This window comes from Pezoporus occidentalis, unplaced genomic scaffold, assembly GCF_034315485.1.
Source record: "Pezoporus occidentalis ecotype Australia unplaced genomic scaffold, CSIRO_AGI_Poc_V1 ctg134, whole genome shotgun sequence".
NCBI classification, from domain to species: Eukaryota; Metazoa; Chordata; class Aves; order Psittaciformes; family Psittacidae; genus Pezoporus; species Pezoporus occidentalis.
In genome coordinates, this window is record NW_026913146.1 from 473,718 (window position 1) to 497,966 (window position 24,249).

Here is a 24,249-nt window from a genome sequence, read left to right on the forward strand (position 1 = left end):
CAGGTTGGGCAGAGAAGAGATTCAGAGCAGCCCTGTGGAGAAGGACTTGGGGGTGTTGCTCAATGAGAAAATGAACATGAGCCGGCTTCAGTGTGCGCTCGCAGCCCAGAAAGCCAACCGTATCCTGGGTTGCATCAAAAGGAGCGTGACCAGCAGGTCGAAGGAGGTGATCCTGCACCTCTACTCTGCTCTTGTGAGACCTCACCTGGAGTATTGTGTGCAGTTCTGGTGTCCTCAACATAAAAAGGACATGGAACTGTTGGAACAAGTCCAGAGAAGGGCCATGAGGATGATCAGGGGACTGGAGCACCTCCCGTATGAAGGTAGGCTGAGAAAGTTGGGGCTGTTCAGCCTGGAGAAGAGAAGGCTGCGTGGAGACCTCATAGCAGCCTTTCAGTATCTGAATGGGGCCTATAGGGATGCTGGGGAGGGACTCTTCTATCAGGTACTGTAGTGATAGGACAAGGGGTAATGGGTTAAAACTTAAACAGGGGAAGTTTAGGTTGGATATAAGAAGGAAATTCTTTCCTGTTAGGGTGGTGAGGCACTGGAATGGGTTGCCCAGGGAGGTTGTGAATGCTCCATCCCTGACAGTGTTCAAGACCAGGTTGGATGAGGCCTTGGGTGATATGGTTTAGTGTGAGGTGTCCCTGCCCATGGCAGGGGTGTTGGAACTAGATGATCTTAAGGTCCTTTCCAACCGTAACTATTCTATGATTCTACGATTCTATGAATGCGTAGTCTCTCGCTATAATGCAATCACTGTTATTGGTAATGTAATATATTGCAGATGTATATGAACCTGACAGTTGCATAAGATTAATAGGTAGATACCATTGGAATAAACAAAATCTGATATTTTTTTTAGGAGCTTTTAAAAGTGTGTTGGTCAGGACCTAAGCCAATGTATAAAACAATATAACAGGTAGTCAGTTGCAGTAGCAATTCTTTTTCCAAGAAATGTCGTATGTATCAACCTGAACACAAAAATATCAGTGTATCTCCTGTAAAAGTTTGTGTGGAATAATTCAGAATAGGCAGAAATTTCAATCTGTTGAAGCTGGTGCATGACTGAATTAGCATTTCATCTGGAAATTAAGGTTTGGGTATTGTGTTATTTATTACAGGTAGGCTGTCTCTAGCTTTATTTCACATGCATATCTTGATATTGTATAACCTATTCTGTCTTTCCAGACAAGAAATACAATTCATTAGAAAACAAATAAGTGAAGCAAAATGTACGAATCAGGATTTTTTTTCCCAAACCTGTTTTTTTTAAAGGGTAGATTTCTAACAGTCAGATTAAATCTGAGCTATATCAGATAGGGAATCCATTGCGTACTGGCTGCATCATGTTTTCTAAACTAAAACCTTTCAAGAATATCTTATGTCCTTCTCTAAGTGTATGGAAGAAATGACAATAAGGTAGACACAGTTAAAGTGAAGTTCTTATGAAACTTTCTCAAGCATTTATTTCTCCAGATTGCTTGTCTTTGTACCAGAACAAAAGAGTCATTTGGTGAGAAATAGCAGGGCCATAAATCCTCTGTGTCATTTTCTGGAGCAAAATAGAATTTCTTCTCTCCAAGACTAGGTCCTAAAGACCATGTGGGCCACCTTTGTTTAGGGCCTTGATCTTACCTTGTTAGAAAATCTCCTTAATATTTTTAAAAACCCTCCCATTGTGAAAGTGTCCCAACTTATCCCCAGACCAGGCTAGAATTTATCGTCAAAACCAGAAATAAGGTGTTCTGCTTTCAGAATGGAATATTCAGGCCCAAAGACACAGCAGAGATACTACACAGTGAAGACTTGGTTTGGGTCTCTCATTCCTGTGTAAATGATAATTAGCACTTCTGTGCTAACACACCAGTAATTTGATGCTTTGAGAATTGTTTCTGTGAAGAAACAAATTATTTTTAAGTGCTTCTAGATACGTGCCTTTTTGTGTGTGTGTGTCATTGAGTTAAGAGAGTGCAGCTGCACTGCACTTGTAGTAGCAGAAGATACAGAGGAGCCATTCAAAAAGCTTATAGGGAATTTAGAACTGTACATAAGTATTTTGCATGAAGCTGTTCATCTTCTACCGCGTGCAGGTTGTGTAAATATTGGTATTCATTCTCTTTCTGTATGAAATATTAACAGCTAATAGGATAAAGTGAGCTTGTGTATGAAAACAGGTGTTTAGGAAATGTGACACCAGTGGGTTTTTGTTTGTTTTTTTTTTTTGCTTTCATAAAGATTTTACACTTAAAATTCAGTAATATAAGGAAAGTAATTTGACACTGGAGCTGTGCAAAGCTGCATGATGCTGTGAATCTGTGACTGTGCCCTGCCAATTCCTTTTAAGTTCACCTCAGTGAAGCAAACAGTTGCCTACATAGTGAATTCAAGAGGGTTACAAACCTCCCAGAACAGTCAAGGAATGTACTATGGTCAATTTAGGATAAGCTTATACCTATTCCTTATTTCATGATTTAGTTTAAAACCTTCCTACCCATTACCTATACACCATTCCAACTATATAATGAAACCATGGTATAGATCAGCGTCCTGGGTTCAGCTGTAACAGTTATTTTTCTCTCTCTCAGTAGCTGGTGCAGTGCTGTGTTTTTGACTTTACCATGAGAACAACACTGACAACGCACCGATGTTTTCAGATGTTGCTAAGTAATGTTTACCCTGATCAAGGACTTTGAGTCTCATGCGCTGCCAGTGAGGAGGGGAACAAGAAACTGAGAGGAAGCAGAGACAGGACACCTGACCCAAACTAATGACAGGAGTATTCCATAACACAGCACATCATGCCCACTCTATAAACTGGGAGGGGTCATCGAGAAGGCCCAGATGACTGCTGGGGTCAGGCTGGGTATAGGTCGGCAGATGATGAGCAATTGTATTGTGCATGACTTGTGTTTATTGTTTTGTTTTCCTTTTCCCCTTTTAGTTTTATATTCTCTCCCCTTATTTCCCTTACCATTATTATTATTGGTGGTAGCAGTAGTGATTTGTGTTATACCTTAGTTACTGGACTGTTCTTATCTCAATCCGTGGGAGTTACATTCTTTCAATTCTCCTTCCCACCCCTCCAGGAGGGAGGAAGAAGAGGGAGAGCGAGAGAGCGGCTGCGTGGTTCTGAGTTACCAGCTGGGCTTAAATCATGACAATCAATTAATTTAAAATTCCAACCAACCTCTTCTATGCACATTTTAATGACTACTACAGAGTATGTCAGTATGAACGGACAAATGAAGGGCACAGGACTGCATGTTCAAGAAAGAATCATTCGTAAACCAGCAATGTCATTTCAGTTTGCAAAGTAGCTGATCTAAGTACTCATATCAATGTAGCAGCAGCAGCTTGCCATGAGCTAACCACATAAATATTTACTTACAGCTTTGGATCTTTTACAGTCATAGGTTCGTGTTCCAGGGCAGTCAGTGGACTAGAAAGTGAGTCCATAGTTGCTTCAGTGTCAAGCAGCAGTGGAGGATATTGGGACATTATAAAATGAGGCATTCACGCGCTGAAAACAACAGGCAAGCTCACCTTTGTAACAACTTTGTTGTCAATAACTGTATTCATACTACTTTTATTCTGCAAGAAATTTTCTACTTCCTTTCACTGTCTTGCAAACAGTGTCCTAGGACATCCAAAAAAGGATGTCCTAGATTTAACAATAGGGAACTTGGGGGTGTGCCCAGCACTCACAGGATGGAGCAAAAGTTTGTATCCAGAGGCAATAATAAAAACATGAGACATATTCTCCTGTTATGGCATGTTATGTCCTTCATGAGACTTTCAGAGCTTAAGACATGCACACAGTATAAATCTAGTATTCTGGTGTGTCACTAATCCAGTCAAATATGGCCCTCTGCCTGGCCAGGGGTTCAGGGTAGGAAAAAAGTACAGCCACATACTCCTGTGCCCTGGAAATATAAGAGCTTTCTGGTGACTAAATATTCTACACTTATTGATTAAGAGTAATGCAATGTGTGGATGTGTTCTGTCATATTCTTTTTTTTTTTTAATTTATTTTAATTATGTGCTGATGTGTTTATAATACTTGTGGTGGATGCAAAAGCAACAATAAAATGTTTTATAAACATTTCAGACTTGTATTCAGTATACATTTTTCTCACTTTGCTTCTAAGTGATTAAATAGAAAGTGCATGTGTGTGCGTGTGTTATGTGTTCTGTCAGCATCATCCACCTCAAAATTATCAGGTTAATGAGTTATGTATTTATTGGTGTGCACTAAGAGTCAGTATAACAAAAGAAAATAGACATCCCTTACGTGCAGTATAAGCAAACTAGTAAGCACCTTCTTTGGCAAAGACATCCACTGATAGTAGTTAATATCCCAATCTGATGTATTTTCCTTTCTTTTGACAGTATACTTTTGCTTATGTTGCACTCAGCTCCATAGGAGGAGTATGGCTCAGCACCAGCCACTCACCCTCATTGCTAGGTTTGCCTATTGCTTAAGAAACTGAAGAGGTTCCTAAATTGTCATCCGACCTCTGGCTTGGAGGTCCTTCCACACCTTTTTCCTATTTTTGTTTCTTCAGCTTGCTTTCATTCTCCTCACATGTACACCATCGAGTCAGGTAGGGTGATGAGGCTTGGAATGTCGGGCAATAAAGTGAAAGATATAGCAATATATTTTTCTTAGGTGCAAAAATGGGTGAGTACCCATTCCTTGTGACAAAACCAGGGTTTACTGATTTTAGCTCTTTTCTGTAGACTGCTATATTTATATTTCTTAGATCAGTTTCTAGAAACAATAGGTGAAAACCATGAAAAAGAACAGCTCAGTACAGGAAGATCATTCTGCACTCCAGTTGAAAATGTTTAAGTGTTGCCATAAAGTTATCGTAAAAGGCTCTTCTGTGTGTGTATTCTACAGACTTTGTTACTGACATAAAGTCCCATTTGTTGTTTACAGGTTGAGTAACTGCAGACATAAGAGACTTGAAATCTTCAGAAGCAAAAAGAAAGGTGGCGTTTTGAGTGATGGTGATTCCTCTATTCACACAAAGAAGATTTTTAGAAGTCTTGTGACTGAATGGCATATCACTGAATATGGGAGCATGGTAAGGACCTGCAGAGCTTTACTTATCCAGTAAGTTCACTGAGAGGTTTGAATGACAAATCTGAAGCTCCCACATTTTCTGGCAGAAAAAAAAAAAAAAGAAATTGGAAGGACACTAATAAAATCATAGAATCATAGAATAGAATCATAGAATAGTTAGGGTTGGAAAGGACCTTAAGATCATCTAGTTCCAACCCCCCTGCCATGGGCAGGGACACCTCACACTAAACCATACCACCCAAGGCCTCGTCCAACCTGGTCTTGAACACTGCCAGGGGTGGAGCATTCACAATTTCCCTGGGCAACCCATTCCAGTGCCTCACCACCCTAACAGGAAAGAATTTCCTCCTTATACCCAATCTAAACTTCCCTTGTTTAAGTTTTAACCCATTACCCCTTGTCCTATCACTAACCTGGGAAGATATTTTAGATTACCCCCCAACTCGCAGGTAAAATAACCTACAAGCTGCTCATGAAAGGACAGAAGAAGGAAAATAAAGGATGATGTTTGAGAATTTCACTACAAAGAAGTGTCATTTTCAAGGCCATTTATGTCATGCTATCCCACATATAAGAAGCTGGTAATAACTGAGCAAAGCTGCTGCCCAGATATCTGTCATCTAGAAACAAAAAATGTTGAGCAGGATGAAAACAATGCCCAAGGATTAAACACTAGGTATGTTAACATTAGGCAGACCAGCAAAGCTACAATCCCTGTTTAATGCTTTCACAGCAGACGTATAAATAGATAGTGCAGCATGTGTTTGGGCCATTTGCAAAAGCAACAATTTGAGAAAGAAAGCTAGACCACATAACTAGACATAATTCCCATAATGTTAGTAAACACTGCACATACTATAGCTTGAAACAGCCAGTGTGTTTATATTTTTTCCTTTCTGTTTCACAGCCTTATCATTAGGAAAAACTACTGGCAGTGGGGAAAAGTGCAAAAAGAAAATGTTTATACATAAATACCTTCTGTATGTTCAGTCTTTTGCCTAGGGACTAGAATGTCTGTTCATTGACACTTCTCGCTGTCCAAAGGCCACTCTCAGGTTGACCACTGAACTGATACTCAGAGTTCAATAGGTCATTCTCAACACTGTTTTAAGTAAGATGAATCCAAGGTAACCCTGCAGTCTTAACTAAAATATGTTCTTGAGGAATATAGTTGGAATTCTGTTTAAAATATCCATTTTTCTTTGCACATCAATTAATTAACAGCAGGGTAATTAATTGTGATAAAGGCATTTGTGAGGTCTACAGTAAAGTTCCTCAGCAGCAAGAGGTTTTCAGGGGCAAGTAGTGCTTAACATCAAACAACATCCTTACTGATTTGGTATTACTCTTTAAGACACTTACATGAAGCAAGACATTTTTGTCCATATCAGTGGCCAATGCTACAGTAGATTTGAAGGCAATTTCTGACAGTTATTTTCATAATTCCTGCTAAACTCACACTTCTGAATATAGTCAGTTTAGATTAATGGCAATCTTGCCGTACTGCTGTGGCTGGCTGTCCAGTGATAGGAGTGCATATTACACTGATGGAAAAGTTTTTTGTTTTCCTAGATAGACTGTGTGAAAAAATAAAGATAAAAAAAAGGGATTATGAGTACAAGAATCAATCAGCATATAAAGGGAGAAGTTGAAATTACTGGGTAACAGAAAGCAACAAAGACAGTTACAAAGGATTTCAGAAATATCAATGAAGGATTATCTGTTCTGGAAACCAATTTTAGCTATCCAACCTTCACCCTGTAAAGTTTCATATCTATCCTAACCTCCAGCTGACCTTGCCAGCATAGTCTGTTGAATGTATTGAATGTATTTATGAGAATCCTAATACTTAGACATTAATAAAATCTAGAGCGAATCTTCAGGCCCTTTCATCCTTATCACTTTGTACCTCTTGATATGTCTAGGCCTACATAAGCACTACTATGCTTACAGTTCTCAAGTACTATACAAATGAGTCAGTTTTGCTAACATAGCTCCCATCCACACTTGGACTCTTAGTAGCTAATTAAAAATGCTTTGTGCTGTCTAAAAAATTATAACTTTGATATAAATCTGGATATCTTTAAAAAGACATGGAAGTAGATGCAAGTAACTTTGCCCACACTTAGAGCTGCCAGACCTGATGAGCTGTGACCAAGAACCATACAGCTGTGTTAAGGTAATAAGAATCTGAGCAAATACATTCACCTGGGAGGCTGAGCTTGCTAGTTTGAGCACAACACCAACCTCATGTGACTACATGGTTTGGAGCTGGCTCTCAGTATGGGTAGAATGAACCCAAGTTGACTATGTAGAGAGATGTTAATGTATGCTGAGGGGAAAAATGGATCAGGAGAATTTAGGTGGGGCCAGATTCAGTTGAAAAATGCTGGTTTGTTTGTTGAGGTGGAATACTTCATGCACTTTGGTTGTTTAAGCCAGGATATTGTTTTTGTTACTGGAAAATAGTGAAGGAGGAGACTGCAGGAAGGGTTGGGAGAGTTAAGGCAACTGACTGTTGATATGGAGAATTCATTCTCCATATATCACAGTATCACAATATGCTAGAGATTGGAAGGGACCTCAAAAGATCATCTAGTCCAATCCCCCTGCAGGAGCAGGAACACCTAGATAAGGTTACACAGGAATGTGTCCAGGCGGGTTTTGAATGTCTCCAGGGAAGGAGACTCCACAACCTCCCTGGGCAGCCTGTTCCAGTGTTCTGTCACCCTCACTGAGAAGAAGTTTCTTCTCAAGTTTAAGTGGAACCTCTTATGTTCCAGTTTGTACCCATTACCCCTTGTCCTATCATTTTTGCCACTGAGTAGAGCCTGGCTCCATCCTCATGACACTCCCCCTTTATATATTTATATACACTAATAAGGTCACCCCTCAGTCTCTTCTTCTCCTCTGTTGCTGTGAGAGAGTTCCTACTTGGTTGCTTGGATCAAACCTTGCAAAGGCAATCACTAATTGTGTGTCTGGGCATTAGTTGTGTGTTCCCCAACTTAACGTCCTCCACCTTGGTTTACATAATTGCTGAGCATTCACATCAGCAACTAAAATAACGGAGAGCTGAGCTTTGTAAGTGTTCTGTGCAATGAGAAAAGAAATCCTGAACATCTCAAACTGGGTATACCAAGTGAAAACTTTTCTCTTTAATTTTTTTTACCCATGCCTCTAGAAAACGGACATGAATAATCTTACCCAAGTACTGTGAAGATAAATTATCCATATTTGTGAAACAGAACTACTACAATGAGAACTGCTGTGAGAAGCTAAATCTGAACTAATAACTGTTTTCAGAACTGAGGTCAAGTAATGTTCTGTAAAAAACTTTGTGGGTTACAAGCTGAGCAATAAAGGTAAAGCAAAATCCTGAATAACTCTCCAGTAAAGTGGTATCATTCATACTGTCCACTGAATGAGACAGACAATCTTTTGTTAATTTGGAAGGACCAGACTTAAACTAAACATTATATAATTGAGGAAATAAAGAAGCTTAAACTGAACTTAAACTTGGTATTTTCTACGCTGTAATCACCTGATTTAATAGTAGTTCTCCCTTAAGGAGAGCACTGTAGATACTGAAAATGACTGACAGTCAACATATGCAAGAAAAGGTTATTAGTATGATGTTTTGTGGGAATGAAGCTTGGAGATGTTGTAAAATCATATCGAACAGAGAAACACTTGGTAATGTAATGCTGTAGCTTTGATAAGGCAGTAGGAGAGAAGGATAGATAATATAATTTAAAGAAAAATAAAGGGAACATGTAAGCAAATGCTGGTAACAAGTAATAAATCTCATTTCAGCCCTTTACTTGTTTGGGCTCTCTCCTGCTGAAAACTATAAGCTTTGCACATAATTAGGCATTCATGCTGCCACAATAAATCACTTTTCTGAACACACTGATGCACCCTGACACAGTAAGGCCAAGCTGGCAGGTCTGCTCTAAATAAGGATCTGCTGAGTAGCTGACATGAACTTCTGATGCATTTCAAATGGAGACAGTGAGAATCCTTTAACAAGCATCCTCTCTGTTTTTCAAAGACTTCCAAAGTCTGTATATTACTGATTTATCAGAACATTCTTGTGCATATACTGTACCTCAGTGGAAGTATGTTCATCACAGCATTTTGCTGATGAACTATGACTCCTGCTCTCCTAATTTTCTGGTATTTGTTTTTTATTTCCTGTAAATGGTTTGCAGCATGCATGAGATGTTTCTGTAGATGCACACAGGAAGCTCTTTGCCTAAATGACATTCAAAATGAATAAAATAAATATAGTTTTGGGAAAAAAACAAAAAAAATAAAGAAAGGTTTAACAAATCTCTGAAAGCAAACACTGACATTAGAAATGTTGAGCACAATTACTTTCACCTTACTTACATGAAAATCTGTTCAATTCCTGATCTGGAAACAGAGAAGTACTGAAAAGAAAATTCATATGCTAAAATAGATTATCTAAGAGAAACTCTTAATGTCACCTACAATTAAAGGTTTTGCTGGTGCCTAAGGTGTCAAACGAGTTAAATGACTTTATGGGACAAAAGGACCAAATGTAGTGCAGTAAAACAAAGGCAGTGTGTGTCTTTGCTTTCTTAGGCCTTTTCTTGATGCTGTGTAGATGAACAAGTGGAAAACTAATACCTTTGGCAGAGTCACAGCTGTATTTGGCTTCACCAGCAGTGAGATTGGAAGGCTGAACACATTTGCCACCTTGACGTGTCATATTATATAACCCGGTTGAGCCTATAATCAGCCCAGGTGTGTTGGCTGGTAGTGGGAATATATGGCTGCAGGAGTAATAGGTGGAGGAGGGGGTGATAAAATGCAGTTATTTTAATTTGGAGGCACACTTTGCTATGCGCTGTTTTGTGGAATGACTCCAGATTTATATGGCAAAGTGTAAATCAGACAGTTATTCTGATAATCCTTACCCTACTGATGTTTAAAGTTTACTATTGGAAAGGATGGTGCATATGTTTCTTTACACACTACAATGCTATTCCCTCTCTCTGACCTGAAGTCAAAGACCTACTGAAAAGTTTTTCTAGCAACTAATATTTTCTGCACCATAATCCAGATTGTATTTTTGTAACCCTCATTGTCAGTGTTCATCATGCTCAGTGTTTCTCAGGACACTCCCTACAACAACCTCCAAGCAGGCTTGCAGGTGTATAAATAGGGATGCATAGGAAACAGGTATTAATGAATTGACAAAAGAACTAAATAACAAAATATTTTGATACCTAGTTTCCAAAAAGGAACACGAAACCCATAGGTATATTCAGAATGAGATTTATTCTGGTTCAGCAATTTTGGCTGTTACCTATCTGGTAATTCAAGTCTCATTATATTTTTATTCATTTTTAATTAAGACCTTACCTGGACATCAGGCTATATTTCGTTTTAGGTTTTGAAATAATTTTCCAGAAAGTGTAGGTTTCTCTTATCAGCTCACACCTGCCTTGAAAGCAGAACAGAGCGGTGCAAATCATTTAATACAGAAGAAAACAAAGCTACTAACCCTCTTTTATCTCATAATCTACACTCAGATTGTGACTCTCACTGGCAAGAAGAAATGAGGCTGACGTTTGATTGATTGGGGAATGATTCGGCAACTGGACAGTGTTCTGAGGCAATGCAGCAAGCACCTTTAGTCTTAATAACTTTCTATTACACACACTTCTCATGGCACAAGCAAAATGAGGTTTGATTTATTTTTGATGGATCTTCTCCACATCAGTTTTAAAACTCATTGTTTGAGAAACACCAAAGTTGTTTTATTGCTTCTATAAAATCATCAAGTTTCAGCGCAGAATCCCTCCATGTTTTGCTGCTAGTAAGAGAAGGCACTTGCTAAGCGGTGGGATTTTTTTTTCTGCTATTTTAACTCCTGAAAGACTCTCAGATAATCTGTATTTTTTGGTGCCCAGGAAATAAAAAGAAATGGAAACGCAGAAGAGACCTGCCTGCGGTTATTTTTGCAAATAGCTGCAAAAACTTCCAGAAATCTTCTGGCTTATATTAAGGGTCTATCACACTATATTGCTATTCTGCCTCTAGGAGGATGGCTTCCAATGAGGCACCTCTTAAGATTTCATTTTTAACCCAATAAAGGTCTAAATTCTTAGCTTAAATATCAATTGATCTATGTTAATCTATTCCAAAAGAGAATTTGTATCTTAGTTTTACTATTGTGAATCAGTAGATTTCTTAATTGTGTATATGTGAATTCCATACTCATGTCAAATGATACTTATGTTGTATAGCCTGTTGTAACCTTACTTATGTTTATATAGAAAATCAGCAAGGAATGACAAAGCAGCACAGAGAAAATAAAGGATTGGATGCTGACAGACAGGAAAAGGATGACAGAAAATTCATGTGGATAATCATTAGATGCATTTGGAGCAAATAAAGAAGCATCTCCTTAGAGTGTTGTCATAGAGGATAAAAAAAGATGAATGACTTTCATTCCCAGCTGAAACTGGGACTACACAGTTTAGAAGTGGGGATGTGGGGGAAGCTCCTTCCCAGTGACAAAGTGGGAGAAAAGCTGATGGGGGCATGTGAGTAAAAAGACAAATACAATAAACAGGAGGAGATTATTAGATAAAGACTGTGGATCTGAACAGACATAGAAAGCATAGGAGCTAGCATTGTGGGAAGGTACAAGGGCAGGATTGACAAAACTGTGACTCAAAGAACGTTTGCATAAGAATGGACCTGTGTGGAAACATATTTATGAAGATAAAGCCAAAAGATTCTTAACTGCTAAGATCACTGGCATCTAGATAGCAGCATGGAGTCCTGAAAATGCATGCTTTGGTGCAATCCCCTAGTTTTCAAACACACACCAGTTTTCCATTTGCACATGAGTTCTTGGAATGAATTGGGATATGAAGTAAGACCTGGAAGTAACATAGATATTTTCTGATCTTTATCACTAACTGATAGAGGAAATTATCTCTTAAAAATAGTTCATATCATAGGTTAACTGAATAGCCTTCAGTAGATGCTTATTTCCACCAACTGTAGAAGGTACCTTACAGCCAGGAGACTTCTAACTTGGCCTCAGTTATTACATATCTAAAGCTAGAAGTGATAAACTGTGGACTCAGTCAAAGTTTATCAGGGAGAACCCACCATAAGGGTATATATCTGACAGCTACGTAACGAGTTTATTTAGGTTTGTATACATTAATGACTTAAATAGCTGGCTGCACACTGAGCTGAGCTCGCTTCACAACGCTGCCGATGCCTGGAGCCGACTGAATACAGAGTTTATAAACATAAACATACCCCAGAAGCCATGAAGCAAGTTATTACCTTGATGAGAAGAGCATAGGAATACCTGTGAGAAAGACAGATATATTTTTACTTCCATCTTGTGTAAGGATACACCTAAGAGGTAAAATACTCTGGTGAAAAGAGGAGAAAATAAATCTTTAATTTAATTACATGATTGGAGATTTATTTTCATAAAAATAAGCCATTATAATTAAGCACGTATGGAAGAAGATTGTCAAACCTTATAAAAGCTGTCCTAGTTGAAAATCTGAGCTGTCAACTACTTGCCTTTGTATCATGTGTATGATGTAGGAAATGTTTATGACTATAATATACAAATTATTCTGAACATATAGGTACATTATAATTTTCTATCATGACACGTGTTGCTGGTTTCCTCCACAGTTTTCTCCATTTCATATAGGAGAAATTTTAAAGGGATATTCTTGTGCTCACTTCCTAATTATGATACCTAGAGCATATGGAACCAATAAGGGGCAGCTATTTAGTGAAAGGGGCAGTGGGTACTGACATCAATAATGTGGTTGTTCTGGAAACTGAGATCTTAAATCATAATTTTTATTGCTTATTTTTAAAAGTATCTTTTTGGTTCACAATTTCCTAGTGTTCCATTGATTTAATTACTTTGATTTATGCATGTTTTGCTGTCTGGTTAGAGCACTGTTTAAACACATTCAGTCCTCAAAAGTCCATGAAATGAGTCTTCGATCGATTAAATCAAATTTTATAGTACAAGCAACTGCCTTTTTAAATAAAAAAAAATATGCAATCATTACATTTAATTACAACTGAGAAATCAAGATAATATGGACATATTAGGTGTCAGATAAAAGCGTTGATATGCCTAGAAAATACTCTTCAATTGTTATATTCATATAGGGATGGAATTTAGTTTGATAATAGGATTTGTCTTTATTCTGTGCAGGCAGTGACAACACAAATAACCTTAATTTAAGACAACTGGCGATGCTGCAGCACGTTATCTGTACAGATAAAATGACAGAAACTTCCTTTCAGAACGCAACAGAAAAGAAAATGTTTCCTAGAATGAGTAATTGTGGGCTTTCATTCAGTTCCTGCTCTGTCAAATATTTCTGTCTTTTGACTCGCTACATATACCCATACTCTTAATACCTATCCCGTTTTTAAGTAGCTAAATAGTTACAGTAATATGGCCTTCAATTTTCTTACCTGTTAAAAAAGGAATGACTCTTCACAAGCAAGGTCAATAATATAAAGAGTGTGAGGTGGTTTAGATATTAAAATAAGAAGGTATATATAAATAACACTGAATTAAAGACTGTAAGGAAATAATATTGCTGGGGGATTCTGTTTCTCTTCATAAGCTGGAAGGTCAGCAAGCAAGTACATTTCTTTGCTGCATTTCACATGGTCCTTGATCTAAATTAGAACAATGTAAATCTGGATCCAGTGTTTCTCTGTCAGTGTCTCCTAAGAGCTATTACAGCTACAGGGAATTAGGGAGTCACCCCCTAGTCAAAAATGATCCAGTATTTGCTTTGGTGAGTGTGTACTGCCCAGAAACTGGGACAAGTGCTTTGAATGACTTGTTAAGACTCTATTTACATAAAAGAGGCATGAAATATTTCTCATGTAGTCTAATTCCAACTGACATTTGCATTCTAATAAATATGAACTTCATATTTAAAGTCTGATTATTCATTACTCTGTTAACATCCATATGGCCTTTAAACATTACTTTTTATCTAACATTTTGAATAATTGTACCCCATCCCTGACCCGAGCATCTCTCAGTGTAGCTGCAACTGTATCGAGGTCCGCAGCTCTGCTACTGGTGACCTAAGCAACTTTTTTTTTAATGTTCTCAGCAAGAAAGGATGGTATATTATTTTCCCTTGTGATAAGTATCAATCACTCTGCAGCAAAGCATTTACAGTGTATGAAGTCACCTGCTGGCAGTCCTTGTGAGCAGTTCATCACTTTTGCTCTTACTTTTTTAAAAGTTGGGGCTTTCAAAAAAATAAGTTTCTCTCTTTTTTATAATTATACATTTACATATTTGACTCTAAGGCTGTAAATTCTGCAGGGCAGGAGGGGAATGTAGCAGCTTGTTTAACACCCAACACTTTTTTAGTCCCATTTTGTACTAAGCCTGATGCAATGAGTTTCAGTTCCGGCCAGGGCGGACTGATGTTGGCACACAATACTACCCATTGCTCTAAAAAAGAAAAAGTGATATGAAGTCAGCCTGTTTGGAGCTAGACCCAGGTCTAACTGGGGCAGGCTGAAAGTTTAACATTATTAATTTCCAGAATTTGAGTTAGATTTTTTTTCATAGAATGATTAAAACTTCAGGTCCAAATACAAGTATGAAATTATGAACTACTTGTGTGTATGTATAGGCAGTAGATATGGCTATAAGATACTAGGAAAGAAATGAATGTGAGTAGAATGTGCTCAAATTAAATGAAGCAAGATATGTGTTCAGTTTAACTGAAGCACTACAAAAGAAAGTTAAGATATATAAGATCTTAATTCAGACTTTAGAAACCAATCAGTATTTTGAACTAAATTGGCTCCACCAGTAAAGCTACTAGCATTTCAAAGATGAACATACTGATTGACCTTGATAACAGATGGTTCATTAAAATTACCAGCAATATTTTCAAAAGTCATCCTAAAATACAGAGTTAAAAAGTATAAAGCCTTGGGCCTGTTGTCTGACTTGAGTTAATGTGATGGATTCTCTTAATCGGAAAATGATCCTTGTCACTGCTAATCTTCAGTGACTGATGCCACGATTGGTCTTGAAAGTAAACATAAACATTTTAACTGTTCTTTTCCTCAATACAGCTCTTGTCACTCAGAACACTGAAGTCAGTTTTGCTTGATAACAAATGGGATATGTAAAAATTAAGTTTTCTGTTTGATTTAGTTTACAATAAAAACATTGCTCTTCTGCTGTAACATACTGTAAAAAAGTCTCTTTTTCTTGATTGTCTCATTGTAATTTGTTTGTTATTGTAATTTACATCCTGCAAGTACTATATTGAGTTATGTACCCTATATACTTGCAAAGAAAAGTGTAATTTAATTTAAGAATTGTTGTAAAATACAAAAAAGTTGCAGAACAGCATAAATGTATATAATAAAATGTAGTAACCAATGGTAATTGAGTTTCAGAATCAGGCAATTAATCAGTAGCTCAGTTAGCTACCTAGTGTTCTTTGTATGCGTAATATGGGAGTGATCATACCATTCACTCACTACTGGTGCTGAAAGTAGGTAAATGGATTTCAGTGGAAAGATCCCTGTCTTTTTTTAACTTTCTCCTTCCCTGACAAATTAAGGCAGAGTTTCATTAAAACTATAAGGACTTCCTGTTCTGCTGGTATTTTCAGTTAGAGATTATGCTGTCCCCTGCTTAGTTGTTTCTTCACATTTTTTGCAGATGCAAAATTTCTTTTAAGCCCACATCATCTAAACATCCTGGGCTTTGATGCCTCCCCACCAAGGGTTGTATTGGTATAAGAACACACTGACATCACACCCTGGGTTGTAATTTCTGCCAGTCCCAGTGCAATGATACTATTGCTTTAGGTTTCCAAGAGTAATAGTAATTCTTAATCATCTATGCTGCATCTCCTTTGGTAGTACTCTGAAACAATCTTTTGAGGTGTTCCTCTGTGAATAGTCACAGAAAATGGATAGCTAAGGCAAAACTGGTTTTGTATTTTTGTCAGCACATAGCCTCTTGGGGTGATAAGAGATTTCATAAGCAAGAAAAAGAAATCCCAAACCAACCAGTGAGAATGCTGTTCATACTTCACATGTTAAGCTAAATTTTCTGGAGAAATGGCTATCTAACCTGTTTGAAAATCCTGGAGCTGTTGTTACCAGTAGCTCTTGGAACTTAGCTGTCCAAAACAACTTGTCATTTACACAGTAAAAAAACCCCAAACACAACCAACCCCCTCCTCCCCCCGCAAAAAAAACAACAACAACAACAAAACAACCCAAACAAACAAAAATCAGGTGTAGGCTCTGTGATTTTTTTTTTATGACTTTTTTTTAAAACCAGTTTTGATAAAATAGTCCCCGAAGCTCCATTGGGGTGTATGTGCTGATGCTTTGCTTCTCCTGCTTCTGGTTCCATGTAGATAGATAAGAAAACTTTTGTTTTATTGTGTAAGCCATTGCTTCCTGGGGAGCAAGGCATTAACTGTCTGTACCTAGGGGTGTTCAGTTATTGGGTTCAAGAAATCTAAATGAAAGAATAAAATGCAAAATTGCTTTTAATAAACTCACCACCAAATCTCTAGCCACAGCCACTGTGATTTCAGATTGAATAATCTACTGCCCAAAAAAGCCTAAAGGATGAGTGTGTATCCTGGTACAAATAAAGAGAATTTAACTGTTATTGTTTAAAGATTTTCTTGATTTTTGTTTGTTTGGGCTGAAACCACAGAGCTCACATTCTTCTAATCAAGTATTGAGCTCAAGAGCAGGAGTGGGAATTGAAATGTCTTTAAAGCAACTCTGCACAGACCTTGGCATCAATCAGGACACTTTCACAGCTACTTTAACTTACTCCCTGCTTCCTATGACCCATTATACTCACATTTAACAGAGAATCACCATCATATCCACAGATGCACTCTTCCCTGTCATTGATGCTCCCATTTGGCCTACAAATGATCTTTTTTTACCAGGGTCCAAGGTATTAATTATATCCCTGGGATTGTTATCTCCTTTTTTTTTTTTAAATGGCATTCAGAAAGCCTCATTCTTTGGGCTAAGTAGCACTGAGCATTTTGTCATTGGTGTGGAAAAGAAAATTAAGATCACACACTTGTGTACATGTAGATGAATGAGGAAATAGTATAGACCCCAGCCTTTTAGCCAGTATTCATTTTTGGTTAACTTTTGAACAAATACTGACATTGAACAAAGTTATTGTGCAGTAGACCAGTAATTTTAATTTTTTTTATGTGCCAAAAAGGAAACCTGAAATATATTCACTGCTAACTAAAATAGATTCTGTGAAGCATATATGGATAAAGGTGAAAGGTCATAAAAAGGAGCTGTTGAAAGGCAGAAAGGCAGCTGACTTCTTGCATGTTGACAAAGACTAAAATCCACTAACTACATGTGACGTAAAGTATTTCTAAGTCCATGTTAAAGAAAATAAATAACACCTTTTAGAGAGAACTTTAATTATCTTCATGATAGACAGTAATGATTATAGCCTGGTCTTGTCTGCTGCTTGTTCTTTTCAAAAGGGAAAGAACTTTTAATTGAGACTGTTAAGTCACGTAGATATGCATCTTTCCATCCTGATTTTGCAGTCCAGTTATTCATTCACTGGAGGCATAGTGTGGTCCTCATGTTATTCAGCAAGTCTTTTTTTTTTTGTTTTATTTTGAGGACTTCAGGCATTGTGATGATGGCCCACTCTTTAGATGGTTTTGAGTGTGGAGCAAAATGACTGAAAGTATGGGTTGCAGGCTCATCATTCCCCCTCATCAAATACAGGGAGTGGATCTGGATGAACCTATTGTGTCAACGTTCAAGTACATTTTCCAGCATCAAACGCGCATGCCATTTCTCAGGCTTTGTTTCTTTGGTGGACTGTTTCTAAAGAGCTGTTGGATGCCCCGGGAAGACAGAGAAGACTTTTTATTTTTCCCTTTATTTTTTTGCAAGCGTGATGATAAAATGGAAGGGATATTGACATCCATTCCTCGTCTGAGATTTCTGTGAAGTTTCACAAGTGCTCAAATCACCTGAGGACAAGGTCAGAGTTTGGACTTATTGATAACACAGAATTTGAAGTGTCTGTTAAGAATAATAATCACAGATTTTATAGAACCATCCTTTATGCTGAGTAACTAAGGGTGTTTGCTTTAATTAAACAACAGTATGTGGGATGGAGTTTAAGAGGTAAAATGAGTTGTGAACTGAAATAAAAAGTATTGGGAAGGATGAGATAAAAAGTTTGTAAAGGACTTTCTGCACTTGATTCCACATCAAGGAATTTTCAAGGAAGAAACACATCCTTGAAGCATACAACTTACAGCAAGAAAAACAAACGCTTGGCATAATGATTATTATTTGTATAAATTTCCATCAGGAAAAGCTAGGAGAGAATCATTCTACTGCATTTCACTTTCCTAGAGAGAATAGTTAAGAAAAGGGTGATCTAGAGATGGTGAGTATCATAGCAGCTAACTAGAAATCTCTTCTGGATCCCTTTGTTTAAAAGTACTGTCCCAGTAATCTTCTGTTGTCTCTGCTTTCTGTACTCTTGCTATGTTTTCAAAAGATATCTTTGGTATGCTTTGTTTTTACCAGTTGATTTATATTAGATGTGAGGAAGAAATCCTTTACTGTGAGGGTGGTGGGACACTGGAACAGGTTGCCCAGAGAAGCTGCAGATGCCCTACCCCTGCCAGTGTTCAAGGCCATGCTGGATGGGACTTGGAACAGCCTGCTCTAGCGGAAGGTGTCCTTGCCCATGGCAGGGGGTTGGAATTAGACGATCGTTAAGGTCCTTTCCAACCCAAACTGTTCTATGATTCTAAGGTTCCATGATTCCATGATTCTATCATATTTTCCAATATAATTTTCTTCCAGTGAAGAGTATCTCCTTGTAAAGCTGTTACGGGTTTAGCTTTTCTGAATGGATGGTTTTTCTCTGGTTTTAGTTGTCATAATACAATCCTACTTAGGTTTGTTTGGGGTTTTATTTTGGGGTTTTGAGTGTTTATTTTTTTTCCTTAAAAATGTGTTCTGGATATCCCTGAAAGGATGTTTTGGATCTATGCCGTGAGTCTGAAAGATGAAATTTGAATTTGTCAGAAGTGTTCTCACAATTTCACAAAGAAAGAGAGCATTTACTGCACACCTTAGGATTTTGTTTCAGTAAAATCCATGGGTAGGAAAGCTTTTAACCTCAATTTTCATATCTATTACACTGCAAGAATTATTATTTTGTAGTACTAAACATTTATTTCTTACATTTAATACAAAGCAGTGTGACTGAATCTGGAACAGTAGAATGTTATAATTGCTAGCCACAAAATAAATGGTGCACTGTTGAATTGAATATAAGGTGGAATATAAAATAGATAATAGATAATTGGTCTTTTGTAAGTACTGGACTGTAGGATGAAAATTTTAATACAACAGTTTGGAGGAAAAGGAGAAATAAAACCAGTACACATGGTGTGTTTCTGCACATATATTTATGCTTATGTACATGGGCAAATGTGTGCACACATTCAGGCTCATATTTTGGTTAAAATGGTAAGCAATTATGCCACTTTTCCTGGAGATGAAGTGTGATAATAGAATATTAGGATTCTCCCACCTTCTCATACTTGTGAAAATGTCCACAGTCTTTCCATGAATGTGCAAAGATATATGCATATTTCTTCAATTTTCACATCTATGTGTATATGTGTGCATGTATACTTTAAAAAATCCATAAGTGAAAGAAATACTCATGTACATGTAAGTCCCAAAACCAAAGATTTGTGTCCCAAAGCAAAGATGCAGGCAGTAAAAGGTATCAGTACTGACAATCCCAATAATTTTTCTTCTTGGAAGTTTCTTTTCTGATAGGCTGTTACACAATGAAAAAAAACAGCCATGATTGAGGGCTCCCAGCCAAGTTTGCTTCAGGGTTATCAGTGCAGCAAAACTTGACCTTGTTATGTAGGAAATGTGTTTTAAATTACAGCTTGCTCATAGCTCTGCACAACCCATGTATCAATTAAAGTTCTTGTAAGTGGAGAAAAAAGGAAAGAGAAGGAAAGGAAAGAAAAAAAACACAACCCAGAGAAAGCATTAAAGCAAAAATAATATTTACTTGAACACCAGTAGCTGTATTTTCTCTGGTAATGTGTTGATTTGGTCTACACTGTCCTTTAATTATATCTGCTTTCTTGCCATCTTCCCAAAGAGTCATTTGCCTCCTGCCAGCTGTCATAGTCCTCTGCCAAAGGAGTTGAAAGACAGTTATTTCTTGTCTGAAAGTGTATGAAGTCTGGATGAGACGGAGTTAATTTTCCCCATAGCACCTCTCAGTGCTGTGCTTGTTATTGCTAGCTAGAAAGGTGTTAATAACACACCAATGTTTTGGCTACATCTGAACAGTGTTTGCACAGCATAAAGGCTGTCTCTCCAGCATTTTACTCTCAACAGCAGGCTGGAAGCTGGGTAAGATGCTGTAAGGAGACACAGCTAGGACAGCTGACCTGAACTGACCAAGGTGATATTGTGTACAACATGGCATCTGCTCAGCAATGAAAGCTAAGAGAAAGGAGAAGGAGGATGGGACAGTTGTTATTTACCATGTTTGTCTTCTGGAGCAATTGCTGCCGGTACTGAAATTCTCCTTCCTGAGAAATGGCTGGGTATTGCCTGCTGATGGGAAGTAGAGAAAAAAATTTGTTGCTTTCCCTTGCTTCTGTGTGCAACATTCTGTGTGCAAACACAAAGCTCATGCTTTATTAAACTCCCTTTATCTTGACCTACAAGTTTTTTTTTTTCTATTTTATTTTCTCCCCCCATGTCCTGCTGAGTAGGGGAGTAATACAGGATCTTGATGGGCACCTAGTGTCCAGCCAAGGTCAACCCATCACAGAATGTCAAGGCATGTAAGAATCATGAGGAAGCTCATTATATCAGGTGCCAGTGACAGGTTTCTCCAGTGCAAAACACTGCTTTCCTTCCTAGTCATCCTCAGTTACAGTGAAAGAAGATGTAATACTGCTGTAATGTTTACTTACTGCTGGTTAGAGCTGTTATTTGTGCTGGTTCTTTGTTCAAGTCTAGCCATTGATGATAAATAAATTATTCCCCAGCGAGTAAATGAAAACAAAGTGATAAATTGGTATCCCCAAGAGGATTATTCATAAATATTTCATTCAAGAATATTTTTTTTAAATATATTTACTTAGAGGTTTCTTTATATCTTTGGTGAAGCTTTTATATGGAAGGAAGCCATGACGTAATACAATTATCTTAAGTGTCAGTAACAAAGATAAAGAGAACAGTATATGTAAAGATTGAGACTTCCTTGCTGCTGGGAAAAGGAGAGGACATTTAAAGTCTTCGCCCTGAACGTTCATTTTTTACCATCTAAAGTGGAACAAGAATGCTTTCCCCCTGCTTTTTTCTAACCTTTATTTTTGTCAGAAACATGTATGGATTTTCTGGGACTGGAACAGCTCTCCAGTTGTTCTTATTTAGAGAGAAAACCAGAGAAAGTTCTTGCAGCCAAGGCAATATATTTTAAATGTCTCAGATAATAGTTTTTAGTAAATCCTTTTTCTTTTTATATTGAAACCCAGATCAGCAGAAACTAAAATACCATTCCTCTCTGACAAAGTCTGAGCTCACAAAGGACATAAATTCTGTCATTATCGACCAATTCTAATTGGGATAAAAAATTCTTGACTAAAATTCAGCTACTTAAAATTCAGTTTATGTGATGTTTTATGATCACAAAGTATAAAGCTTGGCATCAAGGCTGCCCAGAGGACAACTGCACTAACTTTTATTCTAATTTGGCTTTGCAGGATTAGTTAAGAAAAGAAGATTTTTTCCTTTTAAGTTTATTTTTCAAGAGGTTAGGTCATGACATTTATGAAATCCCTGTTTAAAATTAAAGAATTGAGGCAGAGATGAATTGAATTAATGTATTATACAGTCCTATGATCATTTGTAGCTGCTAATTAGCAACATGCTCTTTTCTCTTTCCTCTCTGAGGCCAGTTGAGATTGAAGATCAGTTCATTCTTTCCAGTAAAATTAAAAAAAAAAATTGATTTTTAAAATTTCTGTAAGTAAAAACAAATACTTTATTCTTTAAGAATATTGCAGTAAACTGAAAATAAGAATTCGGTCCAAGAGCTTCACTATAAATTCCAAATAAGATCTGTTGTTATTTTTCTGTAAGTCAGTGAGGTAAAGCACAGTAAATTGATGTTTGTCTTCAATGCTTTCTCTGCTTTGCAGTTTGCTTTGTGCTGCTGTAAACAATGCACAAATCAGAGCAATAAAAATCAGGATGCCTTCCTCTTCTTCATAATTTCTCTGTGTCTTATTATGTCTTTTGGTTGTCAACTCTCTTATCTTAGCCCCTGCACTTTATTTCTTTCCCATCATAAACACTGGTGCCAAACAGCATATTTAATTCAATTATAATGCCTTAAAAAATCCAACTGTGCAGATCCAAACTGAAAAAAAATGCTGATTGACCTTGGGTCCTCTTAGTTTCAATACTGATTGATAGCACCCTTGTGTCAAAGTCGAGATATTTAAAAGTATTGATGAAAACCTCCCTGAGGTATGTTAGCTGTTGGTGGAGGGAAGAAAGTGTAATGTTGTGTGTGTATATTAAAGTTTTACAGCACAAGCTTAAAAAATGTAATTAAGCATATTTGGCCTAGGGGTACTGCTGTTTGAAAGTGTTGGGTGCCTCAGTAGGATTGGAATATGTCGGAACTACTGTGAAAGTGTCCAGCTATTGATTTCCAAAAATTTACTGTGATAATGTGCACTTTTAAAGGGAAAGAAAGCAAGAAGCTCTGGATATCTGTAAAAGTGACTGTGTGTTCTCACAACTGTTTTTGCAGTCCTCACCAGATTTGTGTGAAAGTTTGTCAATGTCTCAGTGGATTTCTTTCCACATTCCCAAGGATTTTGTGATTGAACTAAGTTTGGAGAAGAGTTCCTTATTTCATTCTAGTAAGCATATATGTTTAAATTTTAAATATAAATAAGATTTTTTTTAACATGTAGAGTAACAGAAACTGTCACCTGAACATTTAATATATTTCATTCTGTATCTTTTTTGTCTCTTTCTTATAATTTGTGTCTATCTTGTTTACTACTCTTGTGCAAAGAAGTCTCTCTTCTTAGTTGAACACAAAGAATTCTATAACGGGCATAGACTGTGACCATGCAAGAGGACGTAAATAAACACGGGAGCTGAATGAAGTTTATATATGTTGATTTTTGCCTCAGAATACTTTCATTGTGCATCACCAGTCCACCAACTATGCATTTTCTTTTCCACCTTTAAAGTTCCTGAAGATGAGCTTAGTGGAAATAAGAAGTGATTGAATTTTTAAAACAGAAAAAATCTAGGTTTGTAGTCATAAGCCAGGAAGTGTTGAAAGCTTCCCATCTGTTCACATCCCCCTTTTTTCCAGTTTTGTTTTGTGATTAATTTGTATTTAAATGGCAAGAGTAGCTTAATCATATAGTAGGAAACACAACAAAAATCTGAAAATGTGGTTTTGACTGCTGTAGAACATGTGACTGTGGTTCTAGTGTGTGTCATTTCTTTCAATTAACACAGTAGCAGAACCTCATGCACTATTAATATATGATAGGACTGGGACACACAAATGAAGATATCTCCTCTCTATTCTAGATTTAAAATAAAAGCAGCCAAGATTGAAAACTTTTGACAATACTGACTGTCTGTATGATCCATAGCAGTGTGACAAAACTGACATGACTTCAATGCAACCTAATGTAGTTTAACTAATTTTATTGAAGGAAATATTGATATTCATGTCATTTAAGCTTCATGATTAATGCTTCATCTAAGTTAGGCTTTACTTCATTAAAAAATGAATAAGCGACTAGAAATAAATAAATTAGTGTGGCAAGCCCAGAAATGAGGCTGTCAATAAGAGTCTAAAATTTTTTTCAGGTTTTTCTCATAGAATTTAAAGGTGGGCTTAATTACAGATAGTCTTGCATATTATTCATAAGAATTTACAGGATTCTAAAATGGATTGCAAAAATCTGTTTCCAGTTTGATTTGAT

General features: G+C 37.1%; 1 long non-coding RNA gene across 1 annotated transcript in view; it reads right to left on the bottom strand.

Moving 5' to 3' along the window:
- The window catches only part of LOC134158776 (uncharacterized), a 260,592-nt gene that overhangs the window by 91,228 nt on the left and 145,115 nt on the right, over window positions 1–24,249 (bottom strand). Inside the window, exon 2 of the long non-coding RNA XR_009962900.1 lies at window positions 5,212–5,294. This is a non-coding gene — a long non-coding RNA (uncharacterized LOC134158776). The remainder of the gene's footprint in view (window positions 1–5,211; window positions 5,295–24,249) is intronic.